Source organism: Amblyraja radiata, chromosome 9, assembly GCF_010909765.2.
Source record: "Amblyraja radiata isolate CabotCenter1 chromosome 9, sAmbRad1.1.pri, whole genome shotgun sequence".
NCBI lineage: Eukaryota > Metazoa > Chordata > Chondrichthyes > Rajiformes > Rajidae > Amblyraja > Amblyraja radiata.
The window spans coordinates 47,482,152-47,495,782 of NC_045964.1; positions in this window are offsets into that span (position 1 = coordinate 47,482,152).

The window sequence follows — 13,631 nt, forward strand, 5'->3', positions numbered from 1 at the left end:
ACCTAGCCACACAGTCATGTGTGTACAGGGAGTACAATAGGGGGCTGAGGACGCAACCCTGGGGCGATCCTGTGCTCAGGGTGAGGGACTTCGATGTATTCCCTCCCATCTTGACTACCTGGGGCCTGGCGGTGAGAAAGTCCAGGACCCAGGCACACAGGGAGGTGTTGAGCCCCAATTCCATTAGCTTCCCGGCCAGTCTGGTGGGGACTATCGTGTTGAAGGCTGAACTGTAGTCTATGAACAGCATCCTCACGTAGCACCCCTTCTGGCTGTCCAGATGGGAGAGAGCGGTGTGCAAGACCTGGGAGACCGCATCGTCCGTGGATCTGTTCGGACGGTATGCGAACTGCAACGGGTCCATGTTCCGAGGGAGGAAGGCGCAGATGTGTTTCTTCACCAGCCTCTCAAAGCATTTCATGACTACCGAGGTAAGGGCCACCGGACGGTAGTCATTCAGACAGGCTGGGGAGGCATTTTTTGGTACCGGTACAATGATGGATTTTTTGAAGCAGGCAGGGACCACGGACTTGTCCAGGGAGAGATTGAATAATGTAGTGAGCACTGGAGCTAGCTGCGTAGCACAGGACTTGAGCACTCGCCCCGAGATGCCATCGGGGCCTGCAGCTTTTCTCGTGTTCACCCGTGTCAGAGCCCTCCTCACGTCATGCTCGGACAGCGAGAATGTGTGCACATTCCTCCCTTCAGCTTCGGTAGCCAGCCCGCTGGCGGTATTGGCGGTAGTCGGCAGACCTGGAGTGGTGTTGCCCCTCTCGAAACGAGCGTAAAAGGAGTTCAGGTCATCAGCTAGGGAGGTGCCGGCACTTGCGGATGAGGGAGGGGTGCTCCGGTAGTTGGTTACAATCCGTAGCCCCTGCCACAGGCTTCTGGTGTCCTGCTGCTCCATCTGTAACTCCATCTTGTGTCTGTACCTTCTCTTTGCGTCCTTCACCGCCCTTCGCAGTCGGTAGGACTCTGCCTTGTAGACGTCCATGTTTCCTGATGCCAGGCCCGAGTTGTAGGCAGCGGTGCGAGCATTCAGGGCCACACGAACAGACCTGTCTACCCAGGGTTTTTGGTTCGGAAAGGTGCTTACCCGTACCGTGGGGACGATGTTGTCGGTTACTGTTGCGATGAAGTCCGTGACTGCTTCCGCGAACTCACTGACGTCACTGGAACTTGCTTCGAACATATTCCAGTCGACATCACTCAGTGCATCTTGCAGCATGGCCAGTGCATCTTGTTTCAGTCCAAAGAAGGGTCTCAACCTGAAATGTCACCTAACCATGTTCTCGAGGGATGCTGCCTGACCTGCTCAGTTACTCCAGCACTTGTGTTCTTTACCCTAAACATTTGTTCTCTCCATTACTTCTACAATTTGGCTGCTGTAATTACTGTCTAAAAAATGCATTGCAGTTCCTTCTTTAGGTTAGTTTTTTAGTTTAGTTTATAGATATAGCACGGAAACAGGCCCTTCGGCCCACTGAGTCCACACCAACCAGTGATTCCCTTACCCAGACACTATCCTGCACACTAGGGACAATTTACAATTTTGTACCAAGCCAACTAACCTACAAACTTGTACATCTTTGGAGTGTGGGAGGAAACTGGAGCACCTGGGGAAAACCCATGCAAGTCACGGGGCGAATGTACAAACTTCCTACAGACAGGGATTCAACCCAGGTATCTTGCGTTGTAAGGCAGAAACTCTAATGCTGCGCCATCATGCCACCCCTTGTCTTGGATCAATAACAGCAACTCCCAAACCTGCAACTTCTATCAGCAAGAAGGACAAGCGTAGCAGTGCATGAGAACACCACAATCCTGACTTGAAAACACATGAATGTTCCCTCATTGTTAATGGGTCCAAATCATGAGAGTTGCTTCACTAGCAGAACTGCAGTGGTTCCGAAGGCAGCTCACTATCACTAGGGGGTTAAAGCCCTGTCCCACTGTACGAGTTCATTCAAAGAGTTTTCCCGTGTTTGCCCTGATTCGAACTCGGAGATTTACGGTAATGGCCGCTCATCGGTACTCAGGGCTCACGTGGACATTTTTCAACATGTTGAAAAATCTTCACGTCTTCCCGAGCTCTCCTGCCATTAGCGAGTCTTCCTGAGTACTTGCCGTTAGCGTTACGAGCCGCTAAGAGACGTCCCCGAGCTCCGACGTACCCGTTACGTTCATTCTCCGTGCTTACCACGAATTTGAGGTTTTTTAAAAACTCGGGAGAGCTCTTGAATGAACTCGCATCGTGGGGCAGGTCCATTAAATACTGTCCTTGTCATTGATACCCTCAATCTGTAAATTTATAAATATGAGATTATATAAAACTCATAAATTACTCTGCAACTAATAGAAAAAAAGAATGATGTATGCAGCTTGCAAACTGCTCATTCTTCAAGTAAGAATGCTTTAATTTTGCTTTCACTTCCAATGTTGCAGGTTATTGACTGTAATTTACTAGGTATTTGTAATTTGAAAAGTACATTGGGCAAATTGCACAGTGCAGCAGTGAGATAATATTTTCAAGGGATGCTGCCTGACATGCTGAGTTACTCCAACATTTTGTGTCTTTCTTTGCAAAACCCTGCATCTGCAGTTCCTTGTTTCTACATCTAAACAATGATCTGAATTTAATTCAATTTCTTTGGTTGAGGAGCAAATAATCACTTAGACAGGTTGCTTGCTCTTTTTCTTATCTACAGTAGTACCATGGCTTCTCTTGCAAGAAGTGGTAAATGGTACCTCAGGCTATCATTTTCTTTTCCATAAAGGTGTCTTCTCTGAACAGTACGCCTTTGTTAAAATCTTCCACGGAAAATTAGATGAAAGTGCCGAAATGCATTGTGTAAGGAATTGAGCTGAATCCTTGTGACTCAAGGAAAGGTGATAGATAGCACTGAAGCATGGATGTTATCTACATTTTGACATATCAAACAGCTTTGTAAGTGAGTTCCTTAGACTTAACTGGGCAAGAGTTTTTGGAAAATGTGTAAATGAATGGGCAGAAAGCTAACCATTTTGAATTTTAATATGGATAAATTGAGAATACCTCATTACTGAAAGCTCAATGTGCCTGATTGATCGCCATAAAACTACTCTGCAATCAAATTCGCTAATTGTGATTCTTGAGTATTAATGGGTGGAAATTATTCTGCAAAATAGCGTTCAGGATTTTAAATATTCATGGCAATTAAATGTATGATAAATGTTAAGATTGATTACTACTAGACCTACATTTCTCAATGTCAATAGCATTATTTACCAGTTAAATTATACCTTTTAAGCCACAGCATATGTCACATCTCATCTATGTATGACTGACTGACTGACTTCCACAAATCAATACCTGATGCAGGGATCACTGTCATGAACAGCTTCCCTTGTAAGTGTTGCAGCCCTCTACTTCTTAAAGGAAGAATTTGATATCCACTGCTGTTGACAGCCACGAGAATCAGTCGGTTTGTGAAAGAAACAACAATCCACCTCTCTTGAAGGACTCCAATTACTGAATTTTCTCACGGTGGAAATACCAAAGGCCAAAGGGCATCGTTTTACGGTGCAAGGGGCAGAGTTTAAAGGAGATGTGTGGGGCAAGTTTTTTTTTTGCACAGAAATAAGGGCCTATTCCTGTGCTATACTGCTCTATGTTCTATGAATGGTTGCTCCACACAACTGTCTACATTTCGTCTTTGCAGTGGCCAATCACTCCAATGTTTAAGATGCAGATATTAGCCACAGGAACCATTGGCCCACATCTTCAGGTGTTATGAGGCAATAACATTTATTTAATTTGGCAAAAATGTGTTCAAAATTATGAAAGCCACAACAATTGTGACATCTGCTCTGAGAATGAGATTGCTCTCTGATTGATGATCTTTTATGAAACTCTTGGTTCCAATTTGTATCTGTTTCTTCTAGTGCCGATCGAGGAATAATTTTGGTTTGCATGTTAATTTTTAAAAATTCAATACACAAGATAATATGGCTCGGGATGGCAGGTGCTGTGTAACTCTCCGCTAATTAACTTTGAGAAAATGAGTGAGAGTTATCTTGAATGTATCCCAACATAACTGTCAGGTAAGGTCTTTCAGCATTCAGCCCATTAATGATGCAGAAACAGTAATATATTCAGTCACTGCTTGACTAGGCAGAGGGAAACTCAAAAGATGGCACATTAATATAAACCAGCTACACTTGTCCTTGTAGCTGGTGATTTTGGAGTCTATGGTAGTAATTGCAGTTCCTTTTGTTGATGCTACTCATTGCAGTCATGGTACACTGGTCGCGAGGTCGTGAATGGATTGCCAATAAAGTGGCCTGTTTTGTTTTGGATGGTGTTGAATTTTCTAAGTGTTGCTGGTACTGCACTCATTCAGGAAGTAGAGAGTATGGTGGGACAATCAACAACGTCAATCAACCTTTGACAACGAAGAGATGATTACACTCACTTGTTTGAGATGGTAATTGACAGGTGCACATGTGGGATCAATGTTTATGCCCAAACCTGAAACATGTACTGTAAGTGTCTTGCTGAACATGGACAAGGGCTGTTTCATCCTCTGTTATTGGAACTTTTAATTGAGCAGGCATTGAGGTATACAACACAGTAACCGTCCTTTTGGCTCAACGAGTCTGCATTGATTTGTTATACCAATTATATACAAATCTCATATTATTTAAACTGTATTCCTAGCAATGCCCCTGCAGATTCTACAGCTCACTTACCACATACTTGGGATGCTTTACAAGGATTGATTGTTTTCTAATCCACATGTCATTGGGACATGGGCAGAACTCAGATCACCAGCTGGAAACCCACAACAGGGAGAATGTGCAAGCTCAACACAGCACTGGAGGTCAGGACTGAATCGAAGAAACACCCTGTACTTGTGAGGCAGCAGTTCTACTGGTTGTGCCACTGAGTCGTTGATGAAGCATTAATGACAGATTGCGCTTTGTGGAGTTTTTGCGGCAGTTTCAGTAGCAGAAAGAATAGTTGTCCAACAAGTATAACTAACACTTTTGAGCCTGCACTCTTTTAACATTCATAAACTTGCATCTTGTTGCATACAGCAAAATATATTTGCCATAAGGCTAATGGGCCTGTCCCACTTAGGCAATTTTTCAGCGGACTGCCAAATTGCCGGCAGTCGCCTGAAAAACCGGGAAATGGAACAGCGAATGTCAGAGTGGAACACACCCACACAAACACATCGTAAAGGCGGGGGCCAGTGCAAGCGGGGGAACACTGTCTGTAATTCACACGGTACAAAAGCCAAGGTGATATAGACACACAATGCGATGAACAGGAAGGTTGGTGCTGTAATTAAGACGGCTAGCACAGTGTACGGTAAGTCCTTTCAAAGAGGGAAGAAGGGGGGAGAAAGGGGGGAGAACGGGGGAGAAGGGGGAAGGAGTGGAGACAACTTTTAAGAAGCCAAACAACTTTTAATAAGCCGGAGATTCACAGCTGTGAAGTTCGGCGGACATTTAACACTAACCGGTCGGTTATCCTTGGTTCTGAAAAGTCCTGCTTACGTTTTTTTCCCCCAATTGTTAATATTGGCTATATTAAAGACACCATAAAATGGAGGATCCCTGCACTTGTCAGAATTGCTTAACCCTTGTCAGCTGAACTTTACAGGCTTTGATTGGTGCCAGCCAGTCGAGGCTCAGACTGATATGCAGGATGGTAAGGGGTCCAAGTGTTCTCCCTGTTTCTCTTAAATTGATAACATGTATAGAGGTTTTGCAAACTAATCTTAAATGCATCATTTCTATTGGGTTGCTGCAAAAGCATTTTAAACAGTAGAAATAATGTTGCAAGACGGTCATCCTGTTAATTGATGATTGTTCGAACTGTTGAGCCTTGGAGAAACTGTTCGATTCTCAGGGCACAAGTTTCAATGTTTGTTCTTGTTAGCTTCCTTCAAGAGCTTTCTTTCTTATACAATGTATGAGCTGCTGTATTGTTGGGTTAGGGAAATGTCTGTTATGTATGGGGTTAATCGATATCTGTAATTGGATTATTAAGAGACTGCCCCCATGTGGTTTGGCCCCTCAAGGTCCCGGGACATATAAAAGTCAGCGACCACGAGGTCCAGGGTCGATCTTCTGAAAGAGCGCTTGGGACTGATGACTTTCTGGAGTGTCTCTGTCTGAGCGAAGCCTACAGGGATTGAACAGGCAGATAAGAGGATCGAACCCACAGTGGGATAGGTACAGTAGTTGAAATGTAATGCGCTTTTGTTAAAATAAAATTTAATTGTTTCAAGCGCTTAATTCAGTGTTTTTACTGAAACTAGTCTGGGCGGAAGCTTAGAACGAGCAATTTATATTTGGGGCTCATCCGGGGTCTCAAAAGTCCCCCAAACACAAGGTTGCGATCAAGAGTGTTGAGCTGTTTCGATCGCGAGTGCGGAAATCGGGCCCACGGTGCGGTTTCGCATTGATTTTCTGCACTTCGTCAGTTGGAGCAGATCATTCATTCGCGGGCTTGGGAAAGGGTCTAATTGAGATCATTAGAACAGAGTCTAGCAAGCACGGAGGAGTGGTTAGTACGCCTTTGGGTTGGAGGCCCATAAAACCAGGGTGGGGTTAGAGGCCCTGGCGGGGTTGCGTTAGAGTCCCCTTCCTGGGTTAGAGGCCCAAAACCTTGGTCGTAGTAGGCAGACTGCATCTGCTTTGATGACAGCCAAACACACTTCATCGGGCGAGGAGTGGCCCAGGGTTACACTTGGTATCCAAATTAGTGGTGTATTAAAATACAGGTCTCGCCTTCGATAGGATCTTTGCCGGGAGCGCGAATTGAAAAGGTGCGCTCTGAAAATCAGCATTGATAACTCACAGCGCAAAGCGGCTAGGCACTGGATCCTTGGTGCCCAGCAGTGAGGAGTGTCTGTGTGAAGGTATCTGAGTCTCTCCCTGAAGTGACGGATGAAGAAGCTCGTAAAGGTACTGGGCTTGGATGGACAGAGTATAGATTGGCCTGAATACTCCAGTCCATTCAAGAATTCAACTGGGCAATTTTATGCAGGCTCATTTTTTACATTACTGGTCCTGTAATACAGTTTTCTGCACTTCCTAGAGATGAGACCCATCTTTTGACTTGCAAAAGTCCATAATGACTCTAGAGCGGATATTGGACTTGCCTATATAATCACTGGGATATCTCAACACATAGAATAGACGTATGGAACATCCAAAAAGTCTGGCAGTTTATGTGGACTGCATATGTCCTGGATACTTTTAGCCAGATCTTCCTCCAGTGAATCTCCTATCCCCAAAGGGATGGCAAATATGTGACAAGAGCTGGTAGCTCCCGCATATCATCGATAAATCATGGGATTCAGATATCCTGTTAATATTCCCATAATCGGAGTCACCTCTGTAATATTCTACAATACTCCCCTCATCAGAGTGGGAGTAATACTGCAACCCTGAGCCAGGTGTTGCCACAGGCATATGGCTGGAGCCGCCAGTTAATGCCTCCGTAATCATATTTTGTTCACATGATTAAAATGAAGCATATTCCCCATTGGTGCAGGAATTCAATTGTTTTATCGATATCCACATAGTTGGTCACTAATGCAAGAATCTCCAACAGTCCCCACTACTGAGCGGAAATTATCATGACGCAACCCTGAACTAGGTGTTGCTCCCACAGGTGTCTGACAGACACAGCTCAAAAATCTTCCTAAGCCAGGAGCTCCTTGCTCCCTTCTGGAGCCTCAACGGAGTTTCTTAGGGTAGGAAATAGAACGCAACCCTGAACCAGGTGTTGCCTCCTCAGACCTCTGGCTGACTCCCTTTCGGTGCATCAATCTGTACAGGCATTGCCCGTGAGATGCTCCGAACAGCCGCCTGCTTCAGTGGAGCCCCATTCTGCCACAATAATCATAGACGTAACCGAGCGGCAGTCGCTATTATCAACCGCCAGCTATATTTATAGCTGCCCTATAAATAGAGCATACGCTATACGCTGCTCTATGGCATATACTGAACCGACCTCAGCCAGCAGCAGCTATTTTTAAAATGCTAGCTGCTGCGGAAACCCCCACAGCGAATGCTGACCCAGCAGCTGAGCTTCCATGGTGGTCGCTGTCCTGGCCGCAGCTATTTTTAACATCCCCAGCTGTTGCTAATCCTTTGCAGCAGTCGTTGACCTGGCCGCACCGGCAGCCGCAATTTTGAATCCCGCCAGCTCCTTACGGAGCCTCCACCGCGGCCTCCAAATCCGGCCGCCTGCTCCCATTCGAAGCTCCAACGGCGGCAGCTACACAGGCTACTCCGGGCCCGCTGTACCGCAGTGGCCTATTCCTGAAAACAAAATTGGCTTACCTGCCAGAGCAGTTTCGAACTGCTCCGATTCCCGCTCCTTGCGTCGATGTATTGACGCACATGCGTCAATATGTGCTTTCCAACTAAAAATAGAATGTGGCAATAGAGGCATAGTAGTGATCCCCTGGGACCTTGCATGACAATGTTACTCCATAGTGACCCCTCAATGGTGGTCCTTAGATCTGGATGAAGAACCCCCACTTCATATTACACTGGCATATGATAGAAGTGGAAAGAATAGTGAGCTGGAAACCTTCCTTAAATCATACAAGGCCAGGAATGGGAAATAGAAGTATTGGCACTAGTGGAAGGAAAAGGGGGAGCTAAAATACCAGCACAGTTATGGAAAAGAACAGACGAGGCTGCTCCTCACATCACTCGAAGGGTGAATTTCCCGGCTAGAGCGAAAGACCTAGGAACGATTGTATGAAAGCAATTACCTTGGCAAACTCGAATAATTACCAAAAGCAAAATTTGTCTAATCAATTTGTTGTTGAATTTTACCACGCCCCAAGGATGGTTGTTACCCACTGATGTCATCATCTGGGAAGTGAGGTATACGAGTATGTGGACCCTCAAGTGTGGGCGGAGGACACTGCTCAGGTAGGAAGTGTGAACATCAATCCCATCCGTGTAGCTCTCCAGAAAGGGCTCTCCTTCAAGTCTCCTACACGGCTCTCCTTCAATCCAACAATGTCCATTGAAGCTACAGGCCATCAGCAGCATAGCCAATTTAATTTGGGGGTTTGCTAGAACAAGGAATATTGGTGAAGTGCCAATCTATCTGTAATAGCCCTATTCTTCCCATTCCGAAAGGGAAATCAACTCTGTTGTAGAACCACTTCATGCCCTAGTGCCAATCCTGCCCATATCCTAGCCCAAATACCGGCTGAAGCAAACGTCTTTTCAATAGTCGACTTACAACATGCATTCTATTCTCTCCCTCTTCATGAAGACAGCCAATATGTCTTTGCCTTCACTTAGATGGGACAACAATATACCTGGACCAGGTTGCCTCAAGGATTTGTCAACTCGCCTACTTTATTTTCCAGGTGTCTGCAGGATCAGCTAAGTACTTTACAGTTTTAAATGAATTCAACATTAGTACAGTATGTTGATGACCTATTGGTGGCTAGTAAAGATGAATCCAGTAATCGGGAAGACACTGCACAACTACTAAATCATCTAGATCAAAAGTACTGGTAGCTCAAGAGAAAGTAACATTTCTAGGGATTATAATTTCGGCCACCGAAAGAAGTCTTGAGAAGAGCTGACTCGAATCTATCTGCGAATTTCCCGTCCCAAAAGAAGCCAAACAAATGAGGCAATGACTGGGCATGGTCAATTATTGCAGATCCTGGATTCCAAATATAGCTCTAGAAACAAAGGAGCTAACATCCTATACCAGCAAGGAGGGTGAATTTAAACAAACAAACGAGGCACAGGAAGCATTTCAGAACTTGAGCCTCGGCATTGGGAAGGCCATTATACGATCGTCCTTTCCAGCTGTACTGTACAATTCTATCCGATTGTGCCTCTTCGGTATTAACGCAAAAGCATGGGGATAGACATAGACCAGTTGCATATTTCTCCTCCAAATTAGGTCCAGTAGCTAGGGGACATCCTCTTTGCACTCAAATCTTAACTGCAATCTACAATAGTTTACAATCGGCTGCTGATTTGACACTCCAGCAGGAAATTATAGTGTACAGTTCACATTCGGTGTCGGCATTGTTGAAGCAGCTTCAAATCCAGCATTTGACAATGGCCCGCCAAAATAAGTATGAGATCTACCTGTTGAACAATCCGAAATTGCAGTTTAAACACTGTACATTAATTAACCTGGCCTCTTTTCTTATTTCATCCCCAGAAGAGCAGAAGCAGGACACGACTGTCTATTTGTTATAGAGGAGGAAACATCAATGAGAGAGAACTTGACGGATGTACCCATGGAAGACCCTGACATGACATTATATGTGGACGGTAGTGCATCCATTGGACAGCGGGGTGAGAGGTTGTCTGGGTATGCAATTATTAATCAAAAGATGGAGATTGTAGAAACAGCTGCTTTTGAATCACCCTATTCAGCACAACAAGCTGAATTATTCACTTAATTAGGGCTTGTATTATTGGGGAAGATCTAAAAGTAAACATCTACACTGATCTCGATATGCATTTGGGGTGGTGCATGATTTTGGACAATTATGGAAAAATAGGGGATTTCCAACTTCTGCAGGAACCCAAATAACACACAAACAATTGGTGATAAATTTATTGAAGGCCTTAATGCTACCCAGACAAATCTCTGTAATAAAATGTAGTGCCCATACTAAAGGACAGAACCAAGTGGACATTGGAAATCATAATGCCGATTTAGTAGCTAAGAAAGTATGATGGGAACATAAGGTGTTGGTACATATAATGATGAGGTAGGTTGAAAATTTAGATAATGAGTTCCCCTCGGACGATCAATCCTAACCATCTAGGAAATAATCTAATAGGAAAAGAAACTAGTAAAAGCGAGAACACCTAGACAGAGAACAAAGCCAATATAGTAAAGAGCCAACATAGTGGAGAATACCATAGTGAGGAGACATACATAAATAAGAAGAGGTATTGCAGGAGAGAGGAGAACCTTGAATAGGTATTGAGAATAGCAGAGCCGATGCATATTTGCCCGATGGATTTGAATTGTTTAACCCTTGATGGTAAAGCGTCTTCTATTATCAAGGTGGAAATAAATTGTCCCTGGGTTCGGTAGTCCTGATTGGATTTATGATGAAATTGATAGCACATGGAAATTGATTGTTTAAATTTGAACAGCTGGGAATTCCACAGGAATTGGAATGGAATTGTATTATTGGCTACGATGCTGTGTAATGAGAAGGATGAGATGGACACCGAAATTTGAAATAGTAAATTGAAGGCTGAATTTGGTTGAATTGGAACATTTATCATGGTTTGCGTTAAATTGGAGTCACGCCTGCAGGGAATTCTGGACTGAACCCAGGTGAAATTTATATGATTACCCGTCATTTGATATACATATTATAACATCGTGTGAGTATGAAGAGGGCTGATTACTGTCGATCATAGAATAATGAAAAGTATATCAGGGAACAGAATAGGAATAGGGATCTAGTAATAGGGTAATATAATAGGTTCGTATAGGGACAGTATTGCAGAACTATAGAGAATGTATGGGAAAGCATGAGTGCATGATGGTAACTTGCTTTGTCCCAGGTTTTTCAGGAATTTTAGGTTTTAGGTTCAACTGTGGAAGGTGATGGAAGACTGGGCAGCAACACGGATGGAGGGAATTTGCGCCCACGAAAACTCGGGAGGTGAAAACTCATCAGACAGAAATGGTGAAGCTATGCCCATGAAAACTCAGGAAGCTTAACAAAATTCTGGGAAGAAACATCATCATCTTGTGTTGCTGATAGATGGGAAATATAATGGACACACTTAGTTATCATTTATGATGAGGGTTATCATGAATGATAAAATGGGGGGAGCAATTTACACAATGAGCCAATGAAAATGACCGGACAGCAAAGGCGACTAACTAAAACTACCTACAACTACCTCGCCTACCCATAACTACTTGGCAACCCCACTTAAAACTGCACCTACGACTACAGGATTATCGATTTTCTCCATGGCGACCAATTTTTCAACATGTTGAAAGATTTGCGGCAAACATACTGAGGTCGCAACTAGTTCCCAGAATGCGGGAACTCCTCGCGACCATGAAGGAGACTCACCAGAGACCATCAGCGAACATGTGGCGACCATGTGGCGAGTGCAGAGTCTTCTGCACTCGCCTAAAAAGTCGGCTAAGTGGGACAGGCCCATAAATCCTTCTGTTACTTGCTATTTATTTCTGTGTTCTCATTGAGGCTTCTAGATCTCACAGAATCAGAGAAATATAGAAAAATAGGTGCATGAGTAGGCCATTCAGCCCTTTGAGCCAGCACTGCCATTCAATATGATCATGGCTGATCATCTAAAATCAGTACCCCTTTCCTGCTTTTTCCCTATATCTCTTGATTCCTTTAGCCCTAAGAGTTAAATCTAACTCTCTCTTGAGAACATCCAATGAATTGGCCTTCACTGCCTTCTGTGGCAGAGAATTCCACAGATTCACAACTCTCTGGGTGAAGACATTTTTCCTCATCTCAGTCCTAAATGGCCTACCCCTTATTCTTAAACTATGACCCCTGGTTCTGGACTCCCCCCACATCGGAAACTCTTACTATAACTCAGGGCAATTGGCAGAATCTACTTCTGCATCTAAGTTTACACCAACCTTCCTCCCTTTGCCAAAGACTTCCCAAGGTGAACCAGCAATTGAAGGCGTTTCATTGCAGTTTCTTTCTTTCTTTTCTTTTTCTTTTCTTTTTATTTATATAGCACATTTTTAGTCAACTTGCATTGACCCCAAAGTGCTTCACATAATTACATCCACACACACAGGCAAAGGTGGGTGAAGTGTCTTGCCCAAGGACACACACAGGCAAAGGTGGGTGAAGTGTCTTGCCCAAGGACACAACGACAGTATGCACTCCAAGCGGGATTCGAACAGGCTACCTTCCGGTTGCCAGCCGAACACTTAGCTCATTGCGCCATCTGTCGTCCCGTCTCAATCATAAAAAATAAGATTATTCAGAACATGCCTTGTGCTTCTTATAGAATCTGATCAATGTTATTTGACTATCTGCATCATAAATTTAGACAAAAATGCACTTTAAATAGGTACTCGCTTATTTTATATAAACCATTACTGTTAATGGATGGCGCTTGGGCAATTCTTATAGCTTGCTTTTATACTTTGACAAAATGCATAGGTTTTTTATTTTGTTAGAAATTACTTCATTGACACCTTTTGTGGTTTAAATGCACATTGATAAGTGCTCTATTTTTAGTTGCCTTCATTAACATCACACGAATGCTTTTGATTGAATGCTTGGAGAAAATAATGTAATGTTAAAATTTCCCCACGATGCATTCATGGCGCAGTGGTGCAATGTCAAAGATGTTGCTCACGGGATGTGACACTTGGCTTTGATGCTAATACCTCTGTGGCACCACATCTTGTATTTTAATCAATTGTGTGTTGGCATGTGTCCAAGGAACAACATGTGATCCATTCCAGCACAATGGCTGCCGTCATTCCTTCAGAACTTTGTTAAGAATTCAGCAAAGCTAAAGCAGTCAGGTGTAGATCACCACAGAGCAGCTCCCAATCAGTTCCTCTTGGAGTTTGCTTATCTCCTGACTAG